The sequence below is a fragment of the Scatophagus argus genome, chromosome 6 (genome assembly GCF_020382885.2).
Source record: "Scatophagus argus isolate fScaArg1 chromosome 6, fScaArg1.pri, whole genome shotgun sequence".
Taxonomy (NCBI): domain Eukaryota; kingdom Metazoa; phylum Chordata; class Actinopteri; family Scatophagidae; genus Scatophagus; species Scatophagus argus.
In genome coordinates, this window is record NC_058498.1 from 9,805,115 (window position 1) to 9,816,152 (window position 11,038).

The following is an 11,038-nucleotide window of genomic DNA, read 5'->3' on the forward strand; positions in this document are numbered from 1 at the left end:
AATGAACAGAGAGCAACTTTAGAAAGAAAAACGAAGGGGCCATTTCTTTGGAGGCATGAAAGGTTTAATTTCTCCGTCGGCTGTGGCAAGCAGCTTTCTGTTTCACTGTATTTAACATCAAAGTGAAGTATGAACAATTGAGGCAATTTTTCATGTGGCCAAGGTCAATCATTGTTCTTTCTCTCTGAATGTAGATCCGACTGAGAGGAACCATATTTCACTGGCAAGTCTATTTTAGCAAGCCACCTTTCAACAACCTTTTTGGACACATTTTTCTTTTCTTCTTCTTTTGTGTGTGTTTTCATTTGCAACCAGGATTTCAGATTGTACATATAATGACTAGGAGATTTCAGGTCCATTTACTACAGCTGAGCATGGGTTTGATTGGAGCTGTATTTAAGCTTCTTTAAATAATATACAGAGCTCACTGTGTGTAATATGAAAGAAAAAGAAGATTGATATGAGCATTAAAGATGGCTGCTGCTTTTAATAAAATGTCAAGTTGGCCTTAGACTTTGCACACAAATTTGTAGTTTAGGATCAGGGGCCCATTCCTGGATCAGATTTAGGATCCAAAACTCCGCTCCTGATGTTTACACAAACCAAAAATGGAACTGGTTAGGATATACATAGCACACTTAAACACAGCACATTTAGACTTGTAGATGTCTTTAGTTAGAGTCTTGATCTAACTCTGACCACGTGGAGGAGTTTTTGAACCGAGAAGTTGAAAGAACTCAAGGGACTTCTGAAAACTACAGCGTGGGAACTAAAAATAATCATTAATACAGCTAAAATGGCTTAAAAAACATGTCGTTTTTGGGAATTTTAATATGCTTATTGACCACAAATGAACCCAAAGCTTTCACGGTACGTAATGTGAAACAGTATTAGTAACAATAAGAGACCAAAAGATGTTCAAATCAATGAAAACATCTGAGGATATAGATAGGTACTGACTAATGGAAAAACTGTGATGAGATCTGACACTACTACTCATACTACAACTACTTCTACTAATACTACAATAATTATACGTATGCTGCATGTAATTTTTTCCCCTTGAGTGTCAGATAACGTAGTGCAACTCCCACACATTTCACTTTAATTGGGGTACTGATAATTTTCAGAAGTTTCTGATCCTCTAATACTTTTTTTGACTGCAAATTAGTCCGCATTTTGATGTTCCAATCTTTTTAAAATAGGGCACTAAATTTGAATATAATCACTTAATCAATCTATGGGTTGGCTGAAAATTCATTTGAGTGTGTCAGCTTGGTTTTGTTTTCTGATATATCATAGACCAAGCAACATCATTTGATCGGCAATTTAAAAACAAAACCAAAAGAAAAATTAGTTAGCGATGAAAATAATATTAGTTGCAGTCCTTGGTTACTTTTATTTTTAACCTCATGTTTGGATAGAGGGGTTAGCCTTTCAAACAACAGACAGACTGCATACACAAGGACACGTGCTCATCTTCTTGTCCACGCCGATATCCTTCTAATCCTCTTCTTTTGACGTCTCGTTGAAAAGAAGTCAAATACACGCTGAATACAAGTAAGGCTGCATTAGTTGCTGCTCTCTGCTACATCTCCAGGTTGAACTGACTCTGCCCCCCACACCCCCCCCCCCCCCCACTTTTCCATCTGGTCAACTTAAGAAGTTCTGCTCAGAAATTCTTTTTGATAATTCATTCTGTCTCAGTGCACATCACTTCCAGCCTCATCACGCTGTGGGCATGTCAGACTCCCAGCTCTATATAATACATTACAGTCAGCGCTGTCATTATCCCCAAATTCTTTATTGTGTTAAGGGCACCACATAAAAGCACATCAGTGACAATTTGGCTTTATTAGACAAGACATGGCAGCCATCGCAACACAGAATCAACTGTGCGTGTTTATCTGGCTGCAAAGTGGCTTCAAAGGCTGATTCCATATGTTTGTGTTAGCCAGCTTGTTCATGAGGCATCACAGTTTTATTTTCTTTTCTTTTTCTTTAAACCACCTACCTTAAGTTTTTTTTTTCCTCTCTCTCAAGATGAATCATGTGTTAATGTACACACTTGACGGCTCATTGTCATTGTTTCTCAGGACCACCCAGAGTGTATATAGGAACTGGGCTGTGAGTAGGCTTGTTGTACATATAAAATCATGTGTGAGTTCTTTAGAGGGGATGACGTGCAGACTTATTACACCAAATACTGTTACAAACAACAGTCAGAGCTGATGAATAATTTAAGTGCACACCACGCTCTGTGTGTGTGTGTGTGTGTGTGTGTGTGAGAGACATTTAATAACATGGTTTACCAAACAACACCTGAATTTATCTTGTGCTTTCTTCTCCTCTGCTTGTTTTCTGTCCAGGTCCAGACACGAAGGAGACACACTCGCACACATACAACGGCACCTAGAGTCTGTCTGCGGTCTACCACCACCCTGCCACAAACACACACACACACACACACACACACACACATCTCTCTTACGGTAAGAATCAGAGACCACCGAGTTAGGGGGATAATAATGGTGTGAATGTGAGGGGAAAAAAAAAATCTCATTAACTTCTGCTGTTTCCTACTCGAGTAATTTAAAGACAAACTACTTGTATTCCAAAATGCTCTAAATTCAGTCATTTCAAAAAATTTCAAAAATTCAGTAATTTAACATCACAGGATACACACTGAAAATTAGCTCTCTTAAATAGCCTATAAAAATGATGTTTTTTTTAAAATCAAATTTGGATATCTCATCTTAGAACAAATCTTAATTTAGTAACTTTCAACAAGGAGTAATTGGATGTGCCATGCATGTCTTTAGTAGTGTGTGTGTGTGTGTATGTGTGTGTGTGTCCTCACATAACGCCCTTTTTATTTCTATTCCCATCAGTCAAAAGCGATCTCCACAAGTCAGGTTTAACAACCGCACCACACAGCCCACAACCCCACCTCCCCCACACCCCACCCCCAATACCCACCCTGTGCCCCTCCCAGGCTTCCCAGCATCCCGCTTCGCCCTTCATCCAAAAAAACATGCACGCAGAAATTACAACGCGTGTGGCTGCATTGTGGGAAACTTTCCCTCCCTCTCACCCGCTGCATTTGCCCTTCGTGTCCCTTCTTATCGTTTTTCTCATTCCACTACTGTTTTGAATGAGTTCGGGAGGGGGGTTATTTTGATGTTCATTAAATTGTCCAACTGATTAAATGTTAATTTGCAACCACAGTGGCGGAGACTACAGCTCAGGCCGAGGTTAACAAGATATTAATGCAATTCTAAATAACATTGGCCTTAATTTTTTTTTTTTTACGGCCTTTGCAAATTACATTCAAGATAGTTTATAGGTAAACACTAAATGTAAATAATTGGCATCGACCTGTCCAGTATATATTCAGGTTTTTATAGGAAGCAAAATAAATAAATAAATAAAACAGTATTTCTCTAAAATAGAGGATAATAGAGGTTAAGGTCTTGTGATGGATCTGTGTGTTTATAGGTGGTCTAAAGGCCTAAATATCTAGTAAGCATACAAACCAGTGCTTATGAGTTTGGCTACTATTACAAATTAGTATTATTTAATTTTTTTGCATAATTAAGATTTAAACTCCTGATGTTTGGCAGATCTTTCTCCTGCCTAACAGTCTTACAGTCAAAGTACCAGCCTCCAAAAACAGAAGATCCATTAAAAAAACAACAACAAAAACAACACTGCAAAGATATTAAAAGCATGGCAGTACAGACATGAGCAAAATAAATCAATACACAAATGCAAGAGGAAATTTTCTGATCGCTGCTTGTAAGAAAACTACTTAAATCAAAAAGCAGCCCCATTCCTCTCGGTTTGTAGCTTCAGGTTAACTAACAGCACCTCCCTCAAAGCAGCCGTGTTGCTAACCAGCTGTAATGACACACTCCATCAGGTTGGCCTTGGCTGCGCGGGGCTAGCTGGGTTAGCAGCCGGCCGAAATGCGGCATGAGAAGTGTGCGTGCGTGTGTGTTCGTGTGTGTCTGCCGGCTGTTCAAGCACTTAAGAATCAGAGAGGAAAGGAGTCGCGCTGCTAATGGATGTGTCTATTGATGTTCCCATTTAGCAGCACAGTGTAAACGATAGGGCAATGATTGTGTTGAAAACTGAAGGAGGTGGAGGAGGAGTGGAGTGCGTTTTGGCTGGGCGATGATAATGACAAGGAAGGTTATTATTTGGCACCCTGCGGAGTCTCTCTCTGCTTTGCGTGTGAGTGAAGAGAGAGAGCGAGAGAGGCAGACATGCACTCTTCCTCCAGCTCTCTCGCTCCCTTCGTTCGCCCTGCCTATTGGCTATTATTCTCTTCCCTTTTCCCCTCGCTCAGTACACTCCTCTCTCACGCCATTACTCACTGCTGCTCATCTTCATCCACCTCTGTTGTTCTGTTCTCAATGGCCATCCCCTTTCTTCAGATGTACAGTGCAGATATGTTTCGCGATGGTGGTTTAAAAAAAAAAGCAGAAAAAGAAGTCAAAGACAGGGAATTGCAGCAGAGGCCGCAAAATAGTTTCTCATTATAAATTTTTTGGGTTGGAGGTTTCCTTTGAAATATTGATTTACTCACCAGCAGATATTTTTTTCCCCCCCAGCTGTGCGTGTGCGTGCTTGTGTGCCATGTCAGTTTCAATGAGTGTGTGCGTGATGAATATGAATAGAGTCAGCCTGCCTGCAGGTTTGGCAGGAGACCACCTCCAGCTGGACTCAGACCCCTACTCAAGTGTGTCTGTGTGTGTTTTGTGAGCGTGGTTGTACACGTCAGCCCGCATCTGTCAGCGCCTTGACAACCTGAGGATGAAATAACAAAAAAAAATACTACACAAAACGCCACTTGGCACACGATCCATCCGAAACCCTTCAACACAGGGGAAAGCGTCCACTTTCGGGGGAATCGAACCCCTTGTTCAACCGAAGCGAGCTGTGCATAGATGCGATGAAATTAGATGGAAATCCGTGTTTGAAACAGGTTTTGGTAAATGCTTTCAAATGTTAGGATGTTTTATGTACGTGTTTCAGTGCATGCACGATCCTGCCTTTCTCACTTCCTTCGCCTCAATTACTATAATCTGGTCCTCTCATCCTAGTTCAGTGTGTGTGTGTGTTTTCTTGTTGACTGCATGTTGTTTGCTAGAAGATTAACAGTGTTTAAATTAGTAAATATCTTGTCAGCGCAGTGCAGTACAAGTCCATCTCTCTTTCTGTGTGTGTCTGTAATCTCAGGGCAGCAGATAGAGAGAGAGACACCATTCCAGCTGCGAGGAGACGGAAGAAGTCAACACACACGCACACACACACACGTACACACCGAGCTGGAGTGCGTGAGCAGGTGAGCATTAAGTCAGGCAGCTAAACAGATCACGTCGCGGTATGATATCTGCAGACAGGCAGACAGAGGAGGCCGGTCTGTACCTGCAGGCAGAGAGCAACAACTCACAGCAGCCTCGCCAGGAATTTCCTCCCCCTCCTGAGAGAGAGATAGATGGGGGGGAGGAGAGAGAGAGACATACATAAAGTGAGGTTTCTACTGAAGTGTTTTCACACAAACCAAATCGTAAAGACTGATTGGAAACTGGCTGGCATTTTTCTTTATTTTTTTTTGCATTTTTTCCCCATATGCCTTTTGTGCCCTAAAATATTTAAAAAGCTGATAAATTTTCATTTATTTCATTCAATTTTTCATTTCATCTGTGTTTATTCCAAGCAAAAGTTTGCTTTTGTAAAGTTATCCTCATGGTGACACAATCATGTAAAGCTACATGTTAGAGGACGGTGAGAAAAAGTACTCCTGTATAGACAAAAAGTAGCACAAAAACTGTCCCCTTCTTTTGGTTGGACGTATTTTTAGCTCAACATTCTCCCTTAACAAAGGCTGATGAAAGGATATATTTTGAATCAGAAAAGAACAACACATTCACACGCTACTGTATTATTGAGAAGAGATGGTTCCTTTGTTATTTTGGGGTAATTTGATCACCTCCTGTGTGATGCGTCTTTCTGGAATTACTGGGGTGTTTTGACAGGGTTCGCAGTAGTAATTGTGAAACTTGACAGTATCCATTACACAATCTTGTTCTGCAAGTTTGCTGTTGTTGATGTTCCTTAAAGTAGCTTTGGCATTTTCATTTTTAAGTTTTTATAGCTTTCTTTCATTCACAATCTGCTCGGCATATGTGTCCTTTATCTGTGGCATCCTGTATCACAAACTTAGTAATTCCCCTTTGGGAGATGCCCATTAAAGTTCCGGGTTCCTACCGAGCATTATGTTGTTGCTTAAGAGAACCTCAATGGTAGTTAACTAAATAAGGGAGAGCTATCAGTTCTTGTATTCTGCCTAGATTTTCCCAATTTATCCTGCAATTTACCATCTACCTTTGTCCATGAATTGAAGTTGTTATCACCATTATTCCTCAGCTCAGTTTTATTTGTGTTTTTTTTTTTCAAAGCTCTTCATATTTAGTCAGAAAAAAAACACCTCCTGAAATTTTTACAAGTCACAGCTCTCCCCACACAAACTAACACATCCACTTATCTAAAAATGATTCAGTGGTTAAATGTCAGAGCTGTCCGTGCCATTAAGGCCAGCATGTTTGAAGGAAGGACACCCTTGCCCGTCCTATCCCTCCTCCCCACTCTGTCTCTTTTTATTCCTCTCACTCTCTCCCTTCTCCTTCCTCTCTCCCCCTTAACTCCCTCATCATCCACTCCCACCCCCACCTAGGCCAGGCTGGTTTGAGGGCTGATGTGCAGACCTTGTCATTCAGATTAGGGCCACGTTGTCAGCTCAGGGCCCTTCTCTCTCTCTCTCTCTCTCTCGTCCCGGATCTTTCTTCCAACTGTCACCCTCGTCCTGCGGTCAGAGAAAACCTTATAAAGCAACATTCCCCCTCATCCACTTCTGTCAATTCCAACACTGTCACTCAAATCACGGGAGAACAGAGAGAGAGGCCGAGTTAGCGGTATCCCTCGCAGCAAGGACTGTGCTTTTTGGTCCAAGCTTGGGTGACATGTCAGCAGCTAGCAAACAATTTTTTTTTTTGTTTAAGGTATTTTGAGTTTTGACTCCTTTTTGAGATTTTTGCTCACAACTGACAAAGAATTAGGCTACATAAACTAAGATACACAGGAAATGACATCATAGAAAAGCATCTCTTCCAACAGAAATAGTCGTTTTGTTTTGCTTAATAGTAAAGGCTAGCAGAATCATAGTTTCAACTCTACATTTTCTCTGTGAAATTAGTGTTTGGCAGGACATGAGATATCCACCACATCATCTTAGTCACTCTTTATCCTACACTGTAAAAGAGTCCCAGAACCGTATTTATCATCCAACCACATTTTGACTCACCGCCACAGTTTTATTGTCACGCCTTATCTAATTGCTACAGCAGCTTTGTGGTATTTGATTTTTCTGCTTCTCACAGACTGCTTTTTTTTTCTCTCATGATGAGCAACCATGATTCAGCACTGTGCAATAAAACCTTTCATACAAGATGGCGGCCAGTTCCTTTACTGGTATTAATGCGTAAAGGGAAAAAAAACACCCGAGTACAGCCACACTGCCACATCATAGTGAAAAAACAGCCGCTGTTTATCTGGGTGAGTCGATGGTTTCGTACTGATGTCTTCTTCACCCCGTCACCCCACCACCACCCCTCCACTTTGTATAAAGCCCTTGAGGCATGCTTGTTCTTCTCTAGGGGCCGTGCTGTTGTGCTTCAATACAGTATACAATGACTGGCTGCAGCCTCACCCAGGTGCTGTGTTTACTAAAACCCGCTATGAGTCAGGAGTTTCAAGATGACTTCCTTCCTTCAACTGTTAGTTGCGGAGAAATTAAATGTGCTCCCATACCCTGACATTGTCTTTGGTGTCATAATGACCATGTGTCAGAGAAGTTAATAGTGCATACTGCTCTTGATGAAATCACCATGACTGAAGAACAGGTAAAACCAGACACAGGGCAAAAAAGAAGTTCTTTTAATAATCTAATAATATATTGCATTTTATATATATCTGCATGTTCATTCCTTAATATTAATCCTCTTTTTTGTCTTCTCTCTAGCCAACACTAGGTGCAAATAAAGCGGACTGAAAGCAGAAATAAGTACTGAAGTTTTATATGTATGTATATATATGTATCAGCAATTTAAATAGCAATTTTGTTATGCATTTGAAAACGCTAGAACATAACTGATGTAAAAAGAATATAGATGTTTGTAGTTATCTGATATGCTTAGATGGTAAAAATAGCGTCATCAAAGTATAGCATTCATGACTTTTTCAGTGTCCTTCCAGCTCAAAGAATGAAAAAGGAATTTAGTGCGAGAGAGGGTGAGAGTTAGAGGGCTCTCCGCCCACAGAGAAGACTTGCTCCCTCTGCATCTCTAAGCAGACTGTCATCCCTGGTCACCATCAGGTCTGTACTCGCCTCAGTGAACATTCAACGCTGTCGGTGAGTTTGAGCTAAATTGAAAAAACCATCGACCGTTGATTGTACCCTGTGGCCAGCCTTTGTCACTCATTGTCTCAAAAGAAGGAAAAAAAAAAAGGATAAAACTCACGCGGAAACCTGCACACAGACATGGCCACTGACTCCTTGAACAGTCATGCAAAGAGCACTGTGTCTGTCCTCCACAAAAACAAACAAAAAATATTTCAGGCTTCCAAACCACAGCAAAGGTCACAATCAACATTCATTGCTGTCGGTGGGTTTAACTGTGTGGAAGAGCTCACTGAACGATGAATGCAACTGTGTCCCAGATTTCATCTGAACGTCAAAGGGAATAGCGTCTCGATATGCTGATGATGGCATTATTTATTTCTCTGCCTGCCCCCCACCCTCAACAACAACAGGCACACACAGGCGGTGTGAATTGACAGGCAGTTCAGATTGCATCTTGATCATGCTTGCTGCGGCAGAGAGGTCTGAGTCTGGTTACAACAACAGAGGAAGAAGAAAAAAGATGTAAGAGATAGTTGGAAGAAAATGACCTTTAAGAAAATATGAGTATATGTGGTTCGCATTGCTTCTAGGGTGTGATAAGAGATTTATCATTTACCAATGACTGTACATTTTGCATGAAAAATAAATAGCAAGAATATGTTGAATATGAACAGATGCATTCCAATATGGTAATTTACATTTTTGGATAAAAAAGAATTTAGTTATTAAAAGACAAAAAATTGTCAACTGAACATGATGAGACAATAAGCTGAACCACAACTAAATATTTAACTATCTATCTAAATATGTTGGAATGGCATCATATGTACTTTTTGGCAAATCATTCAAGAGCCAATAAGCTGTAGATCTTAATTGCATATTTGTTATAATATTGTGTGATAATCGTGTTGTTTTTATTTTATCAAATAAACTGTCACCAATTCAACCCTCAGTGATATAGTTGGTCTTTGTTCCTTCATTCTTCTTTGGTTGTTTGAAGAAGTGATGAGGATGGATATAACAGTCATATCTAAGCTATTTAAAAATTCAGTAAATTCATTCAAATAAAAACAATTTTTACCAGTCACTACTTTGGAATCTTTGTCTTGAAAGACTGAATATGATGGCCCCCACTGTTGAACAACCACCAAAATAAATAACTACCTTTACTAGAGAATAATGTCATGCATAAATATACTGTTAATTACTGAAATGCTGTAGTGGGAGTAGTCTGATGCATTTTTGTATGGCATTTTATATAAATGTTTTTTGCATAAAAGCAACAACAAAATAATGTATGGAGTTTACACAAAACCCTAAAAAGCTGTCTGAGAGGTCAGCACAGTGGATAATTATAATTATAACAAATAAATAAATAAATACAGCTTGCAACTGACAATGACAGTTTCCACAAAATGTTTCTTTTTTATTTTTCAATATTTATCTTGCCTCCACATTTATAAGATTCAACAATTGAGGTTAAATGACCCTTAAATTTTAAAATTTAATTTCACAATTTTTTTAATCTAAAATGAGGCATGTAATCTAAATAAAATTACTATGAATAGTAGTTCGTGAAAGCCAACTGCTTAGCCAGCACGCCCAATCGAGAACACATTTTGAATAAATACTTTTGAGATTCTGTATAATTGCAGATCAAATTTGAATCAATTGTCTTTTCATAAGCTAAAGAAAATTTCTATAATGTGACACTTGTTTGCATGTGTCATCTAAGCTTATTTGTATGTTTCTACTACAAACAAATGCTGTGACACTGCTATCAGTGGTTTGGTTCAGTCTGTAAATGGTAAGTTTTCTCACAAAATAAACAGCGTTAAGCACTGACTTACTTTAATCTGCTTTGAGAATTATATGCTTGTTTCTGCAGGCTTCCATCCTGTCTAGTATGAAAAGTATCTGATTCTTTATCAAAACCACTGACCAGCAGAAATGAATAACAGTGCTGGTGCAACAGGAAAACCCCTCTGACGTTGTCTTTCAGTTTCATTTACGCATCACATGGGTCATAACTGTAAGCTTTCAAAATAGCCGAGCAGCATAGCACTTGAGATGTGCAATATCACTAATTTCCATTTTAAATTGTTTTTTTAAAAAAAAACAAAAAAAACACAGCTATTTTAAACCTATATTACACATCATTAAAGACCATTATCTCAAACTAAAATATATAAGGAAGAGCAAATATTCAGAAAGGTTTTCAGCCAAGGTTTCAGTAATTAAATGTGTCACCATGATGTTTGCTGTAGAAAAAAAAAAAAAACACTTGATGCTTTGGTTTGTCCTGTATAAGCAAAATTCATTTACGAATATTGAAAGAAACTTAAAGTTGTGAAAATAGAATTTTTGAATGTTTCTAAATAGTGGGACAAGACTTAAAAAAAAACCTGCAAAATTAACAATGAGTCTAATGACGACCATTTACAGCATGAAGAGGAAACTAGAGACTCTAAGCTGAAGAACAAAATTAATGACTTCTTTTGTCCACTAGAGGGACACCAAAGAACAGGACATGAAAAAGACCTGGTCAATTCTAATTTTCTATATTTACAT

The 11,038-nt window shown here is 39.2% G+C and overlaps 1 long non-coding RNA gene across 2 annotated transcripts; it reads left to right on the top strand.

The window, feature by feature from the left end:
• Positions 1-2,459: 2,459 nt before the first annotated feature.
• Positions 2,460-10,576, top strand: LOC124060562. Of its 2 annotated transcripts, XR_006843591.1 has the most exons (4): positions 2,460-2,492; positions 5,245-5,350; positions 8,087-8,145; positions 8,309-10,576. It is a non-coding gene; the product is annotated as an uncharacterized LOC124060562 (long non-coding RNA). The 2 variants fall into 2 exon arrangements; XR_006843590.1 differs by lacking the exon at positions 2,460-2,492 and having other exon boundaries at positions 2,576-5,350.
• The last annotated feature ends 462 nt before the right edge of the window (positions 10,577-11,038 follow it).